Below are 17,537 nucleotides of genomic sequence, written 5' to 3'. Positions count from 1 at the left end.
ATAGTAGCAGTCTTGATATCTGCAGTTTTTATTCTTAGTAATACAAATTTAATAAGTATCCCAAATGGATCACTGATTTAAAATAGGGGGCAAAAGGAAAAATATTTTCAAAATGTTAGTTAATGGAAGACATTAAAACTAACAAATTTACATCTTTGTCTGATGGTGATTTTCATACCAATATGTTTCACTGAGTACATCATATCAAATATTTTAAGGAAAAACACAGTGTGGTTATACTCTGTTTGGCTCTATATGTACTGAGAATTATAGAAAAAAAAAAACACTTATGTTTCTCATGTTTCATTTACAAAGAAAACATGAGACCTTCTGTCATCACTTACAAGACACAAAAAATTGTAAAACAATTATTTCCAAGCATCAGTCATAAAAGCAGTTTCTGCTTGGCTTAAATCCTCTGAATTGTACTTAATTTTTTGTCCAGCAACAAGCCCTGTTTTTTCTTACACGTATGAATGTTTGTATTACATATTAAATAGAAAAAAAAATGCTGAAAAGGGCCACTCAGAAAAGCTTTTGGTATTTACAGATTTTCACTTTTGCTAAACACAAAGCAATGAAATATTACTAAATGTGCTCACAGACGTGAAAGGAGTTCATGATTCAATAAAACCAAGGAAGTAAAATGAAGTCACTCAGTCGCGTTCGACTCTTTGCAACCCCATGGACCTAACACGCTCCTCCATCCATGAGATTTTCCAGGCAAGAGTACTGGAGTGGGTTGTCATTTCCTTTGCCAGAGGCTCTTCCCGACCCAGGAATCGAACCCGGGTCTCCCACATTGTAGGCAGATGCTCTACCATCTGAGCCACCAGGGAAGTCCTAAAACCAAGGAAACTCTGCCTTAAACCAGCATGTTTCTATTAAGACTGAAAATGGACCTCATAATACAATCTTGAATAATATACAGTGTGTGTGCGCATCCTGAAATTGGTCATGTTTGACATTTCAACTACAGCATTATTTTCCTATCAACACAGTAGCCAGTTCTGCTTTTTATATCAACACTTGATTTACGTAAACAGACAAAATAGTATATATAACTGTCAAATTTAAAGAACTTTTCAAATATTGTCGAGTGAACACGAACATGAAATATCAAATACCATTTTGCTTTAAAGCAAAAAACCAAGACTTTTACTATCCACTTTGTATGTTAATAACGAGCATCTAGCTTCCCTGGTGGCTTAGTAGTAAAGAATCGGCCTGCAATGCAGGAGACCCGGGTTCGATCCCTGGGTTGGAAAGATGCCCCGGAGGAGAGCATGGCAACCCACTCCAGCATTCTTGCTTGGAGGATCCCATGGACAGAGGAGCCTGGCGGGTTACAGTCCATTGGGTCGCACAGAGTCAGACACGACTGAAGCAACTAAGCATCAGCAGAGGCACAGTAGTGAAATGTTTTAAATACTAGTATTTATCTTTACATAAAGTCCTTCTAGTTTTCCGAAGTGTCCTTTGGCTTTAATACTCCTGATAAGCGAAATGATAAGAAAGACAACGGAAAACCAGAAAACCACAGTAACTATCAGCGGTTGTTAACATGGAAGAAGTAGCAACAACAACCATTCAAAGCTATGAGACACTTGCGCCCAGGACCACAAATCCCAGGATTGCCTGGGGTGGACGCGGAGCTACGTTCAAATTGATAACTTTTTCAGCCAATGACACAGCCAAGTCAAAGACCGCGAAAAGGCCTGATTGCTCTGCGTTCCAACACTGAAGTGATTATTTAAAAGTTCTGAGTGTATGTGGGTGTTTCAGGGCCCCATTCGAACTACTAAGTATTTCTCACCCGCAGAAACTTACTGGTCAACGTCCCAGTTGTCTACCCGAGTCTGGCTCGGTGGCAGTTCTAGCGTCTAAACTCTGAAAGGAACTCACGTCGCCCTCTGTCAAACGGAAGGACCCAGTCGCCCGAGGAAGAGGCGGAACTCGCTTTCTTCTTGCCCTTTCTTTGACACGCCGCCAGGAGACTTACGCCTTCGTTACAACCAATGAGTCATTAAAACTTCCGCTAACGGAACGTACTTCCGTAACGTAAAGGGCGATGTTGCCCGTCGCTATACGGAAGCTGGGTCTACGTCTGCGCAGATGTCTAGCTTTCGTCCAATCCGGAAAGAGGCCAACTCCCGGCGTTTCTTCTCACCTCCCCGCCCCACCTCTGTCCCCGCCCTCGGCAATGGCCCGCCTCTCTACTGTTGACCAATCCTCTGCGGGCTCCTTTGCGCGTTTATCCAATCAGAGAATTGGAGGGTGGAGTTCCGGTCGTCCGCTAGGCTCCGAGTCTGTGCTCGAGTTCGTTCCCGAACCAGTCGTGGGCTTCCCGGTCAGGTATATTTTCCAGGCTTCGGGTGGGTAAAATTCTTGGGATGGGCAGCTATCTTGACGGCCGGCGACAGTGCCAGTTGACTCTAGAAAGCCGAAGTCGCTGAGCCTGTAGCTCTAGGGGCAGAGGGAAATTAGGGGAGGCGGTGAGAGGAGGGAGCACGTGTTGGGACTTCTGGTGCAGTGATCCGAGCCCCTGGGTCATATCCTTGCCGTCGCTGCTCCGCCGACCTTCTGAGGGTTAGGTTGGTGTCGCCGAAGCCGTCCTGTTTGGGTAAAAACTAAGCGCCTGTTTGTCAAGTGTTCAAGGAGAGGTAGCTGGGACCTATTTTTCGCCTACCCGCTCTCCCTCCCCTCACATCCTTTTCTACCCACCTCCTGGGTTGGTTAATTTTCGGGAAAAGCAGATTCTCCTCTGGTAAGAGACATCCTTGAGTATATAGTACGAACTGTGAGACTAGCTGCTCTGATAAGCACTTTATGTGCATTATGTCATTTAATCCACACAGCAACACCTAGAAGGGTAGATACTCATTTTCATGCGGAGAAACACATTACTCGTCTACGTGTTCTCTTCAGCTTCTTTCTAACCACTTGCGTGTGACATTAGGTTTCTATGCACGTAAAATTAAAATATGGTATTGCTTGTAAAATGTTGGTCTTGTTTTCTTTTCTAACTTGAAGTTATTTTAAAAGTTAATATTAACTTCTAGACGTAGATCGGTTGCTGTTGTCGAGGTAAAATAATCTAGTAGAAAGATATCGGAGTAGGAGCCATTTACTAACCTTTAATTGGGCAAATCAACCTCTCAGCCGCTGCTTTTTCCACTGCAGAATTGAATTCAGTACCAGACGTGACTGCTTCCTAAAGTTGTGAGGATCAAATGAGATAATGAATATAAATTACTGATGTTAACTACATAGGACTCTTTGTGCTTTTCAATTTCTTTCCCGTGGAAGCTAGACTACCTTTAATATGCAATATATAATATATTTAAAATATTATATTCACACACACACACAATGGATAATATGCAGCCTAGTACCACTTGAGTTGAAATACCTCTTAAGCCTATGTGACCCACTTAGCTGCTTATCCAGGGTTCAGGATTTTATTCCCTATGAATGCAGAAGTGGTACTTGTCTGGTTTGTATTCTTATTTTACACTGCTGTAGACAGCATAAAGCAAAAATAGTTCAGCTCATTTAACTGCTTTTCTGAGTTCTGATTGCTTCTGGAGACTCTGAGAGGAAGTCCCATTTTTTTGCTTTTTTCAGCTTCTAGTAGCCAGTATTCCTTTACTTGTGGCTCCTGTATTTTAAAAGCACATCTCTGAAACCTGTGTTTCCGTGATCTTATCACCCTCTGCCTTTTACTGGGGCATTTGTGTTTACAAATAGGTGCCACCTAAATCAGTCAGTTCAGTCTCTCATTCATGTCCAACTCTTTGCAACCCCATGGACTGCAGCACACCAGGCTTCCCTGTCCATTACCAACTCCCAAAACTTGCTCAAACTCATGTCCATCGAATTGGTGATGGCATCCAACCATCTCATCCTCTGTTGTCCCCTTCTCCCATCTTCATTGTTGCCCAGCATCAGGGTCTTTTCCAAGGAGAAAGTTCTTCACATCAGGTATCCAAAGTATTGGAGTTTCAGCATCAGTCCTTCCAATGAATATTCAGGACTGATTTCCTTTAGGATTGACTGGTTGGAGCTCCTTGCAGTCCAAGGGACTCTCAAGAGTCTTTCCAACAACACAGTTCAAAAGCGTCAGTTCTACGGCACTCAGCTTTATAGTCCAACTTTCACATCCATACATGACTACTGGAAAAACCATAGCCTTGATTAGACGGACCTTTGTTAGCAAAGTAATGTCTCTGCTGTCTAGGTTGGTCATAGCTTTTCTTCCAAGGAGCAAGTGTCTTATAATTTCATGGCTGCTGTCACCATCTGCAGTGATTTTGGAGCCCCAGAAAATAAAGTCTCTCACTGTTTCCATTGTTTCCCCATCTGTTTGCCTTGAAGTGATGGGACCGGATGCCATGATCTTAGTTTTTTGAATGTTGAGTTTTAAGCCAACTTTTTAACTTTCCTCTTTCTCTTTCATTGAGGCTCTTTAGTTCTTTGCTTTCTGCCATAAGGGCGGTGTCATCTGCATATCTGAGGTTATTGGTGTTTCCCCCAGCAATCTTGATTCCAGCTTGTGCTGCATCCAGCCCAGCATTTCACATGATATTCTCTGCATGTAAGTACTACTCTGCATATAAGTTAAATAAGCAGGATGACAATATACAGCCTTGACGTACTCCTTTCCCAGTTTGGAACCAGTCTATGGTTCCATATGGTTCCACTGTTGCTTCTTGACCTGCATATAGATTTCTCAGGAGGCAGGTCAGGTTGTCTGGTATTCCCATCTCTTTCAGAATTTTCCAGTTTGTTGTGATCTACACAATCAAAGACTTTGGCATAGTCAATAAATCAGAAATAGAGGAAGTTCATGGTTCATGTACTGTTGAAGCCTGAGTTGGAGAATTTCGAGCATTCCTTCACTAGCGTGTGAGATGAGTGCAATTGTGTGGTAGTTTGAGCATTCTTTGGCATTGCCTTTCTTTGAAAACTGACCTTTTCCAGTCCTGTGGCCACTGCTGAGTTTTCCAAATTTGCTGGCATATTGAGTGCAGCACTTTGACAGCATCATCTTTTAGGATTTGAAATAGCTCAACTGGAACTCCATCACCTTTACTAGCTTTGTTCATAATGATGCTTCCTAAGGCCCACCTGACTTTGTATTCCAGAATGTCTGGCTCTAGGTGAGTGATCACAATATCGTGGTCATCTGGGTCATGAAGATAGTTTTTGTACAGTTCTTCTGTGTATTCTTGCCACCTCCTAATATCTTCTGCTTCTGTTAGGTCCGTTGCATTTTTGTCCTTTATTATGCCCATCTTTGCAGGAAATGTTCCTTTGGTATCTCTAATCTTCTTGAAGAGATCTCTAGAATTTCCCATTCTGCTATTTTCCTCTGTTTCTTTGCACTGATCACTGAAGAAGGCTTTCTTATCTCTCCTTGCCATTCTTTGGAACTCTGCATTCAAATGGGTATATCTTTCCTTTTCTCCTTTGCTTTTCGCTTCTCTTCTTTTCTCAGCTATTCATAAGGCCTCCTCAGACAACCGTTTTGCCTTTTTGCGTTTCTTTTTCTTAGGAATGGTCTTAATCACTGCCTACTGTACAATGTCACGAACCTCTGTCCCTAGTTCTTCAGGTACTTTGTCTATCAGATCTAATCCCTTGAATCTATTTGTCACTTCCATGTATAATTGTAAGGGATTGATTTAGTTCATACCTGAATGGTCTAGTGGTTTTCCGTACTTTCTCCAGTTTAAGTCTAAATTTGGCAATAAGGAGTTCATGATCTGAGCCGAAATCAGCTCCCTGTCTTGTTTTGCTGACTGTATAGAGCCATCTTTGGCTGCAAAGAATATAATCAATCTGATTTCAGTATTGACCATCTGGCAATCTCCATGTGTAGTCTTCTCTTGTGTTGTTGGAGGAAGGTGTTTTCTCTTGGCAAAATTCTGTTAGCCTTTGCCCTGCTTCCTTTTGTACTCGAAGGCCAAATTTACCTGTTATTCCAGGTATCTCTGGACTTCGTACTTTTGCATTCCAGCCCCCTGTGATGAAAAGGACATCTTTTTTGGGTGTTAGTTCTAGAAGATCTTATAGGCAAATAATCCACCTAGAGAATCCAGAGTAATCTGTCAATCTCAAGATCCTTAGCTTAATTACAAAATCCCTTTAACTTGTAAGGAAACATTCATAGGTTCTAGGAATTAGAGAAAGGATGTTCTGGTGGGGGTGCATTATTTAGCTTGCCACAAAGGGTATAAAGAAGGGTAAAATCGTTTCTATACTAGTGCAGTGTAAAGACTAGTAGGATATGCTGAGAGAAAAAATATTAAGTGACTTCTGGATTGCTGTGAAAAGACCCTTAGTTACCATAAGTTGGTGCTTCAGCTTTTCCACTGGGGAATAGAAGAGGTAAATGAGTATTCCTGTGATAATGTGGATACAAAGCCTGAATTAATCCCTTAGAAAAGTGAAATTTCTTGAATTCTAGTCTGTTATAAAAGTTCATGTGAGTGTTGCATTCAGTTTCATAATATTTGTGTTTGATACTGTTTTGAACTGTTACCATATCATAACGTTGCTGTTCTGGGGAGAAGAGAGTTTATTTTGCAGCTTTTTATAATAGCCAGTTTCCTGTAGTCATAGGTGTGTCCCCTGGTTTAAGAAGCGTGACCTCAGAAGATGGAGATGTATTATAAGGAGGTCGGCAAAGACTCAGTCTCATTCCTCCTAAGGCTAGAATATGCGTGAGTCGTCATGGAGAACTGGACTGATAGTCCCTCATCATTAACACCCTCCAGTTCCCCCAGCAAGGAGATAGTAGCTCTGATGACTTCAGTTTTTACTCAGAAGGTAACCATCCGTTGCTCTCTTGTCTGGTTGGAATTAATAATTCTCAAGAGACAGAATCTGATGAGTGTGTTACCATCCAAGTATAGATATATTGGAATAAGATAATATATGAAAGAACTCAGCTCCAAGTAGTCATTCGGTATTCAAGAACTCAGTTCTGTTCAGTTTAGTTGCTCAGTCGCGGACCCCAGGGTCTGTAGCGCACCAGGCTTCCCTGTCCATCACCAACACCCATTCCCTTCTTCAAGGGATCTTCCTGACCCAGGAAGATCTTCGAAACTCGGTTTCCTGCCTTGCAGGCAGATTCGTTACCGTCTGAACCACCAGGGAAGCCCAAGTTCTTTTTAAGCTGGCTGCCTTCCTGTGCCATCGTCAGATCCATAGGAAAAATCTCACATCCTTTGCCCTGAAAATAACAATGCATTGCAGTACAGCCATTTATCCTTGTTCTGTTTGAGCAGGTATCTAGCCACAGTCTCTTGGATCTTTCCAGGCATGGCTCTTGTATCAGCAGTTAGCAGGGTACCAGATCAAGGTCTGAGCTACTCTCATAAAAGTGGGCATGAAGAAAAAATTCCACAGTATTTTTCCCACAAATCACTTACTCCAAAAAATTATTTTTCAGCTTCTTCCGTGCTTTTATTACTTAAAATGCGTGTCATGCTACCGATTACAAAATTAGTTTTAGGCTACCGTCTTCACAAGTCCAGTGTGAGTGATCTGCTTCCTGACTTAGGACTGTGAGGGTATAGTACACAGTTTTAGACTCTAGTATATTTTTGTACACTTAAGGTACAGTTTGTTGGGTATTTTCTTGGTAATTCATTTTTAACTGATTATTTAAAAAAATCTCCCAGTAGTTTGAATACTCCCAAGGTATTTCACTTGGGAGAAGGAAATGGCAACCCACTCCAGTATTCTTGCCTAGAGAATCCCGTGGACAGAGGAGCCTGGAGGGCTGCTGTCCATAGGGTCGCACAGAGTCAGACATGACTGATGCGACTTAGCATGCTTGCAAGGTATTTCACTTACTAAATGTTTCTCTTTGGTTCACTAGTCTTCTCTGTTTCTTTGCCCTGTAGTGATTCATATGAAATAAATATAGAGGAATGAATATTTTTGACACTGTCTTTGAAACTGATTATCTCTAGGAAGCTAACATTTAAGTGATTGAGATGAATGATAGAAGTGTTTTTTTTTTTTAATCCTAGAAAATAGTATTATTGTAGAGTTACATTATTTCACATTTATGCATTTTAAATTGAATTTGTTTATCTTTATTTTATTTATCATTTTGTGGCCATGCCACACAGCATATGAGATCTTAGTTCCCCTGCAATAGAAGCGTAGAGTCTTAACCACTAGGTCACCAGGGAAGTCCTCACTTAGCTTTAAATGCAGATTTTTCTTGGGTTCCAGGTTTATTTTAGCTGAATTAACTAGTTCATCATTTCAGTTAGATAACTTGTACATCATACGATAATGAGATTTTTAGCAAATAGACCATAAAACTTCATTATGTTTTCTGCTGTACATTTTCCAAATTTTCTTGGCTATAAAGCAACTTGAAAAGTAGAAAGCTTAAAATTTTGGCAGCATAATGTGATAAAAGAAACACTTGGAGTCAGATCTATCTAGACCATGTTAAATATTTAACTGCTCTGAGCTTCAGTTTACTTATTAAAATAAGGATAATAGTATTTGTCCTATTTCAGGGTTGTGAGAAATAGATGAAATGACAAATACTATAGTCCTTAGAAAAATGTGGTTCTTTCATAAGATAGGTTATATTAAGTATTGGTAGTACCTTAAAAGAGTTCAAGTATAACACTAATTCTATTGTGAACTCCACTAGTTCATGTGATTTTTGAAATTTTGCGGTTTCATAAGTTGACTGGATCAAAATACAATAAAAATGCTGTCTGTCAAGTCTTTTAAGTTAACATTAGTGTTAGTTAATATTTGTCTCCAAATTTCATTGTGTTGCTAACAGTAGAATTTCATAGGAAAATTAAAAGAAACCTCTGTGCCATCATAGTTGAAATTGTCTCCCCGGTAGTGTAGATTAGTTTCTCATATCAGTTAATATGTTTCTTTTACGTGGTCCTTTGTATTGGTATATATACTGAGGCAAGTGATGGTGCCATTCTCTCTGTGGACGTTCATTCTGATCATTATTACTTTTTATTGGCTTTTTTAAAAAAGTGTTTCACTATTTCTTTTCTATTATTATTATTTAATTGGAGGAAAATTGCTTTACATTGTTGTGTTGCTTTCTGCCGTACAACAATGCAATTTAGGCATAATTATATATATATGTGTATATATATATATATATATCACCTCCTTCTTGAGCCTACCTCCCACCCACCCCCATCCCACCTCTCTAGGTCATCACAGACAGCAGGCTGGGCTCCCTGTGTTATATGACAACTTCTCACCAGCTACCTGTTTTACATATGGTAGTGTATATATATTGATGTTACATTCTCCATTCATCCCACCCTCTCCTTCCCACACTGTGCCACAAAGTCCATTGTCTATATCTGCATCACCATTCCTTCACTGCAAATAGGTTCATCAATACCATTTTTCTAGATTCTATGTATATGAGTTAATATGCGATATTTGTTTTTCTCTTTCTGACTTACTTTACTTTGTATAACAAGCTGTAGGTTCATCCCCCTCACTAAAACTGGCTCACATGTGTTCCTTTATGGCTGAATAATATTCCATTGTACATATGTACCACAGCTTCTTTATCCATTCACCCTTTGATGAACATCTAGTTTGCTTCCGTGTCCTAGCTATCGTAAACAGTGCTGCCATGAACGTTGGGGTACCTGTGTTTTTTTCAATTATGATTTTCTCAGGGTATATGCCCAGTAGTGGGATCAGTGGGTCATAATGTAGTCTGGGGCTTCTCAGGTGATGCAGTTGTTAAAGAATCCACCTTCAATGCAGGAGACTCAAGAGACTCTTTCCTGGGCAGGAAAGATCCCTTAGAGAAGGAAATGAGAACCTACTCCAGTATTCTTTCCTGGAAAATTCCATGGACAGAGGAGACTGGCGGGCTGCAGTTGATGGGGTCGCATAGCATTGGACACAACTGAGCACGTATGCACATGTGTAGTTCTATTCCTAGTTTTTTAAGGAATCTCCATACTGTTCTTCATAGTGATTGTGTCGATTTACATTCCTACCAACAGTGCAAGAGAGTTTCCTTTTCTCCAGCATTTATTGTTTGTAGATTTTTTGATGATGGTCATTCTGACTGGTGTGAGGTAATACCTCATTGTAGTTTTGATTTGCATTTCTTTAATAGTGATGTTGAGCATCTTTTCATGTTTTATTGGCCATCTGTATGTCTCTTTGGAGAAATGTCTCTTTAGGTCTTCTGCTCATTTTTTGATTGGGCTGTTTGTTTTTCTGATATTGAGCTGTATGAGCTTCTTATGTGTTTTGGAGATTAATCCTTTGTCATCTGTTTCACTTGCAATTATTTTCTCCCATTCTGAGAGTTGTCTTTTAATCTTGCTTATTGTTTCCTTTGCTGTGCAAAAGCTTTCAAGTTTAATTAGGTTTCATTTGTTTATTTTTATTTCTATTTTTGTAGTTCAGTTCATTACAGTCACTCAGTCGTGTCCAACTCGTTGCGACCCCATGCCAGGCCTCCCTGTCCATCACCAACTCCCAGAGTCTACCCAAACCTATGTCCATTGAGTCGGTAATGCCATCCAACCATCTCATCCTCTGTTGTCCCCTTCTCCTCCTGCCCTCAATCTTTCCCAGCATCAGGGTCTTTTCAAATGAGTCAGCCCTTTGCATCAGGTGGCCAAAGTATTGGAGTTTCAGCTTCAACATCAGTCCCTCCAATGAACACCCAGGACTGATCTCCTTTAGGATGAACTGGTTGGATCTCCTTGCAGTCCAAGGGACTCTCAAGAGTCTTCTCCAACACCACAGTTCAAAAGCATCAGTTCTTTGGCGCTCAGCTTTCTTTATATAGTCCAATTCTCACATCCATATATGACCACTGGAAAAACCATAGCCTTGACTAGAGGGACCTTTGTTGGCAAAGTAATGTCTCTGCTGTTTAATATGCTATCTAGCTTGGTCATAACTTTCCTTCCCAGGAGTAAGCGTCTTTTAATTTCAAGGCTGCAATCACCATCTGCAGTGATTTTGCAGCCCAGAAAAATAAAGTCAGCCACTGTTTCCATTGTTTCCCCATCTATTTGCCATGAAGTGATGGGACCGGATGCCAAGATCTTAGTTTTCTGAATGTTGAGCTTTTAAGCCAACTTTTTCACTCTCCTCTTTCACCTTCATCAAGAGGCTCTTTAGTTCTTCACTTTCAGCCATAAGGGTGGTGTCATCTGCATATCTGAGGTTATTGATATTTCTCCTGGCAATCTTGATTCCAGCTTGTGCTTCTTCCAGCCCAACGTTCCTTATGATGTACTCTGCATATAAGTTAATAAAGCAGGGTGACAATATACAGCCTTGATGTACTCCTTTTCCTATTTGCAGCCAGTCTTTTGTTCCATGTCCAGTTCTAACTGTTGCTTCTTGACCTGCATACAGGTTTCTCAAGAGGGAGGTCAGGTTGTCTGGTATTCCCATCTCTTTCAGAATTTTGCAGCTTATTGTGATCCACACAGTCAAAGGCTTTGGCATAGTCAATAAAGCAGAATTATTGTAGAAGGTGGGTCAAAGAGGATCTTGCTGTGATCTATGTCAAAGAATGTACACCTATGTTTTTCTCTGAGAGCTTTATTGTTTCTGGTTTTACATTTAAGTCTAATCCATTTTGAGTTTATTTTTGTGTATGGTGTTTGGAAGTGTTCTATTTTCATTCTTTTACATGTAGTTGTCCAGTTTTCCTAGGACCACTTATTGAAGAGGCTGTCTTTTCTCCATTGTATATTCTTGCCTCCTTTGTCAAAGACAAGGTGCCTGTAGGTGTGTGGGTTTATCTCTGGGCTTTCTATCTTGTTCCATTGGTCTATATTTGGGTCTATATTTCTGGTTTTGTCCCAGTACCATACTGTCTTGATGATTATGGCTTTATAATATAGTCTGAAGTCAGGAAGTTTGATTCCTCCAGCTCCATTTTTCTTTCTCAAGATTGCTTTGGCTGTTTGGGGTGTTTTATGTTTCCGTACAAATTGTGAAATTGTTTATTCTAGTTCTGTGAAAAATTCCGTTGGTAGTTTGACAGGGATTGTATTGAATCTGTAGGTTGCTTTGAGTAGTATAGTCATTTTGACAATATTGATTCTTCCAATCCAAGAACATGGTATATCTCTCTATCTGTTTGTGTCATTTTTTATTTCTTTCAACACTGTCTTATAGTTTTCTGCATACAGGTCTTTTGTCTCTTTGGGTCGGTTTATTCCTAAGTATTCTTTTTGTTGCACTGGTGAATGGGATTGTTTCCTTAATTTCTCTTTCTGATTTTTCATTGTTAGTGTATAGGAATGTAAGGGATTTCTGTGTATTAATTTTATATCCTGTGACTTTACTGTATTCATTGATTAGCTCTAGTAATTTTCTGGTGTCATCTTTAGGGTTTTTTACGTATAGTATCATGTCATCTGCAAATATCACCATTTCTTAAATTTCAGCAGAGCTAGTGAGGTTAAGAACACAGATTCTTAAACCAAACTACCTGAGTTGAATACTGGCTCCAATTATAAGTACTTTGTAGGCTGTTAGGAGAGTTAAATGAATAAATATTTGTGAAGTGCTTGATGCTTGAAACAGGGCCTGACACACACTAATTTTTTAAATTTATTTATTTTAATTGGAGGCTAATTACTTTACAGTATTGTAGTGGTTTTGCCATACATTGACATGAATCAGCCTTGGATATACATGTGTCCCCCATCCTGAACGCCCCTCTCCCACCTCCTTCCCCATCCCATCCCCCAGGGTCATCCCAGTGCACCAGCCCTGAGCACCCTGTCTCATGCATTGAACCTGGACTCGCAGTCTGTTTCACATATGATAATATACATGTTTCAGTGCTATCCTCTCAAATCATCCCACCTTCACCTTCTCCCACAGAGTCCAAAAGACTGTTCTATACATCTGTGTCTCTTTTGCTGTCTTGCATATAGGGTTATCATTACCATCTTTCTAAATTCCATATATATGCATTAGTATACTGTATTGGCTGATGCACACTATTAAGTAAATTCCTTCCTTGATAATTTTATTCATATGTCATTCATCAAGTATTAATGTGAAATAATAGCAAGAAGAGAAGAAGCTCTAAATGATGGCTTATATTTTAAATTACATCTTGTACCTGACATTTCTTTTTCTGACATTATTTTTAATCTTTCTTTAAGCCTGTAAATACTTGGAAATGTGCACATCTAGGCATCTAAAATTGGCACTGCATTTCACATCATTGATATTACCACTGTCTTTTTAAAAACTTCCTTAGTATGAAGACTTTCCACATACATATGCTTTAAATATTTTAACTATATGTCACTTGGTTGTATGAATTCATTTTTCTTAGTGCCAATAAGAATTATAATAGCACCACTTTATATTAGACTGTTTATTTTTAGTTTGGCTATGCTGGGTCTTCATTGCAGCATGCAAGATCTTTTAGTTGCAGCATGTGGGATCCAGTTCCCTGACCAGGGATAGAATCCGGGCCCCCTGCATTGGGAGCACAGAATCTTAGCCACTGGACTACCAGGGAAATCCTGAATGGCCATTTTAGAATGCTTTGTGAAATATGTTCTTTATATCATTTGGGAGGTAGTATAAGGAAGTATTTAAGACTGTGGACTCTGAAGCCAGATTTGAGTTCCAGTCCCTGTTCTACATTTGTGAGCTGAGTGACCTTTGTCATGTCACCTACCCTTTCAAACTTTACTTCCTAATTATAAAATAGGGAAAGTAAGTGTATCTACATTGTAGGGTTGTCTGGGAGGTTAAATGAGATATTCATATAAGACATTTAGAACAGTGCCTGGATTATAGCACAAGTTCAGTCCATCCTTAGTTACTGTTAATGTCACTGATGTACACAGAAGAATCAGTAAACACAGTAAGTAGAAATGTGAGGAAACTAAGAATCAGACCGAATCTGTGATTTACTGAGGGTCACATGCAAAATCGAAAAAAGTAAGGCCCCCCCTCACTTCTAGTGCAGATGTTTTCCCATGAAAAGAGTGTCTCCTTTTCTACCATTAACACCTTTTAGCTCACTCATAATGACTAGGTACATCCCAGAGACATGTTCCTTCATTTTCCATTGTGTTTCCAACTTTTGGCTGCTTGTTAGAGTATTTTTATCTTGGTTCTAATTCTGTCAGACTGCTCTTTCTTCATGAATCCTTCTGTCCTGCAGCATGCATGACAGGCATCTATTTTCAAGAAAGGAGAATAGATATTGAAGCTAGATTTTTCATAGTGGTTAGTTTATTTTAAAACATTTGACTTCATTAGCCTATGGTTAATTTGTATTTCATGTAGCCCTGAATTATTTTTGCAGAGCTATTTTATTCTTTCTAAACTTACCCTCCCCGACCCTGCCCTGCAATTGTCAAGTCGAACTGAAGTTATTTCTTAGGAACTAAGAAAGGAGCTTGAAAATCACACAAATACCCTGAGCCATTCTAAAAATAGGAAGGATGCAATTTGTGAATCATTAGTTTATTTTTGAAAATTTTGAAAGATTATAATTTGGATGTATTTTTTTGGCATCAAAAACATGTTTATATCATATGAACAAAGCAAGTAGTATTTAGTGCTTTATACTGGAATTTTGAATTTTTTTGATCCTGTAACATGTTTTGTGAAAGAAGAGTTGCATTTTGAACATATTTGCTCCGAATTTGGGTGTGTAGGACTAGTTATTAAATTACATTCAAATCATCAGGTGTTTGTTTGCTAAATACTTTCTGCATATGGGGTGATGTTCCTAAATCTTAGCCCATTCTTCAGTTGTGCTTTCATGGTGCTTTCTAGGAGGTCGAGTGAATTGATCTTCTCAAAACTGTGGTTATGGGTTATTGTTGTTGTTTATAATCAATATTGATAAGATTATTACTATTTAATTTCTCTAGAAAGGGGATAGCTGCTTCTCAAGGTTGGTCTGTGTGTGCGTTTCCTGTCTTTGGCTGTCATTGTTTTACATCTGTGGGTAGTTCCTTATCTTTGCCACCTTGTCTCCCTCTCTAGTGTGTTTCGTATGTGTTTGTATTTTTACACTCCTCTTATGGGAGGTAGGATTTCCTGAGGCATGCTGTGGAGTTAGTCTCCAGCTGATAGAAGATTGATATTAGAGAACTGAAAAATATAGTTCCTGTCCTTAAGAAATTTCTACTTTACACTGGGGAGAGAAACAAATATAAATATATAACACATACAACTAGGGATAAATAACGTTTTAGTATATTTAGCATGTGATTGCTAAATGAGTAACAGTTGGTATTTTGGCATTCAGAGTAAGTAGAAACACTTTAGGTTGAGTTAAGGATTTTGTAGTACTGGTGAACTTTTAGCTAGATCTTAAAGCATGGGTATTATCTAGATAACTCAAGAAAATGATGTAGGATTCTTGGGAAGAGTAGCAACTCTTTTAGCAGCTGTATTGTGGAGAAAATATTTTGCTTATTAAAATATTGTTGAGTCTAGGGATGCTATAAAATGCACTGTGTAATTCACATGTTCAAATGTCTGCATGTGAAACAACAATAGAATGTATGTCATTTTTATGGAAATTATTTAGTTTTATGAACTTAAGAATATGTTCGTGAAATCATATATTTGCTTTTATTTCTGATACACTGAATGTCAATATTTTTTACAAGATGAAGTTGGCATCTAAGAATAAAACTCTTACATGCTGTTTCTCCTGTGAGAAGTAAGAAATTTTCCCATTCTTGCCATCTTTGTTCAGGAGTCAGTTAACTGTTGAACCAAGTGTTTCCTATCATGCTCCATGTCAGACGCAGAGGAAGTTATTATAGTTGCAGATTAGAGGTAATGGAAAACAGGAAGACAGTGGCAGGATAAACAGTGAAGAGGTGGATGTGAAGGGCGATTTTCAAGGTAGGCTTTATTAGCTAGTGGAATCTTGTCCTTGGCCTCCCTTTAATCAAAGGTAATTCTGAGATTTTGAGTCTTGGTGACTGAGAAGACTGTGCAGTTAACAGAGATGAAGAATATATGTTTGAGTTACATTTTCAGTATATTTAATTTCAAGTTTTAGCAGCATGTTCGGGGTAGAGGTCTAGGCACATTAGAAAAACAGGATTAGAATTTTGAAGAGAGATCAGTGTTGAGGATAAAATCTAGGAGTTCACATAGAGGTAGTAATTTATATTGCCAAGGGAAGAGAGGAAAAGAACAACTAAGAAAGTCCTAGTTGTCCTGGAAACAGTTTAAATTTCTTCTGTTTAGAGACTTTGTAGTTAAGTCCTGAATGATGTTTTTGTCATTCTCTAATTTTTGCACCTGTTGCTTAATGGCTCTAGTCATTGGTGCCAATAACAAAGTAGGCAAGTATTAAAAAAGAATTTGAGAGTTTAAGTCCAAGCTAAATGTTTTCATGTTTAGTAAAGTTAAAATTGACAGTACATTATTCTCAGTCCTCTTTATCCTTCACATCAGATCTATATAGTAAGTGTGGAATTTTTTTTCTCTTAATATCCGGCTTTTGCAGGATGGTTCAAGAATTACGCCTTTTGTTGGTTATTTCTCTGATATCAGGATCTTTCACTGTGTTCAGAGGAAAGGAAATGAGTTTAGAACTTAACTACGTTCTTATCTTCCTGTGATATGGCACAGAGTGATTAAGAGCACTGCTCTGTCCTATTGAATCTTTACACAAACATAAAACTATAAATATTTATGTTTAAGGGTTTTTACCACTCTTTTGATTTCTATTTCAACAGATCTCTTTGGCTATTCACCTAATTTAGAGTAATAAATAGTGAACCTAGACTTTGAAATGTAAAAGATGTCTTTAACTATCAATTTATAAACATTTATAAAATACAGCCTTTTGTATGAGAGATATGGTGACATGATCATAGGTTCTCCAGTATCAGGAAGCCTCATTCTGGCTTAATCTTATTTTAAGTACTGATTAACAGTGGAAATTAAAAGAATGTTAATACTTTTATTATGTATTTAGTATGTATGTTAATACATACTCCCCACAGTATGTATATTCAATTTGATGTCAGTTGTCATGGTTAATCATGGGCTTCCCAGGTGCTGCTAGTGGTAAAGAACCCACCTGGCCAATGCAGGAGACAAGAGACACAGGTTCCATCCCTGAATCTGGAAGGTCCCCTGGAGGAGGGCGATGGCAACCCACTCCAGTATTCTTGCCTGTAGAATCCCATAGACAGAGGAGCCTGGCAAGCTATGGTCCATGGTCACAAAGAGTCAGACACAGCTGAAGTGACTTAGCACGAACACATTGTTAACAGCATGGGTGTGTGTGTGTGTGTGTGTGTGTGTGTGTGTGTGTGTGTGTGTGTGTGTGTGTGTGTGTGTGTAAAATCTAATAAGTTATTCTGCAAGTTTATCATTTGACGCTTGCATTTCTTTGAAATTTTCTATGCTGACACTTACTAGTCTTATGGGCCAGCCATCATTTTGATCACTTAATATGTAGCAGTTAATTTGTATCTTATAACAACCCTAATAGGTTGTCTTAT

The 17,537-nt window shown here is 38.9% G+C and overlaps 1 protein-coding gene and 1 long non-coding RNA gene across 6 annotated transcripts in view; one reads left to right on the top strand and one right to left on the bottom strand.

Moving 5' to 3' along the window:
- The window catches only part of LOC139035658 (uncharacterized), a 26,864-nt gene extending 24,768 nt beyond the window's left edge, over positions 1-2,096 (bottom strand). The window contains exon 1 of the long non-coding RNA XR_011488339.1: positions 1,831-2,096. This is a non-coding gene — a long non-coding RNA (uncharacterized lncRNA). The remainder of the gene's footprint in view (positions 1-1,830) is intronic.
- Positions 2,097-2,276: 180 nt separating this feature from the next.
- Positions 2,277-17,537, top strand: part of WDR89 (WD repeat domain 89) — a 43,308-nt gene continuing 28,047 nt past the window's right edge. For 3 of the 5 annotated variants that reach the window (XM_020914288.2, XM_020914290.2, XM_020914289.2), the window contains exon 1: positions 2,277-2,355. The gene's annotated coding sequence lies outside the window, so the exon portion shown is untranslated. The remainder of the gene's footprint in view (positions 2,356-17,537) is intronic. The other 2 variants (XM_020914291.2, XM_020914293.2) reach the window with 2 other exon arrangements.

This window comes from Odocoileus virginianus, chromosome 6 (assembly GCF_023699985.2).
Source record: "Odocoileus virginianus isolate 20LAN1187 ecotype Illinois chromosome 6, Ovbor_1.2, whole genome shotgun sequence".
In the NCBI taxonomy this organism is placed as follows: domain Eukaryota; kingdom Metazoa; phylum Chordata; class Mammalia; order Artiodactyla; family Cervidae; genus Odocoileus; species Odocoileus virginianus.
Note: the sequence above shows the minus strand (reverse complement) of the source record. Positions and strands in the feature narration are given on the sequence as shown.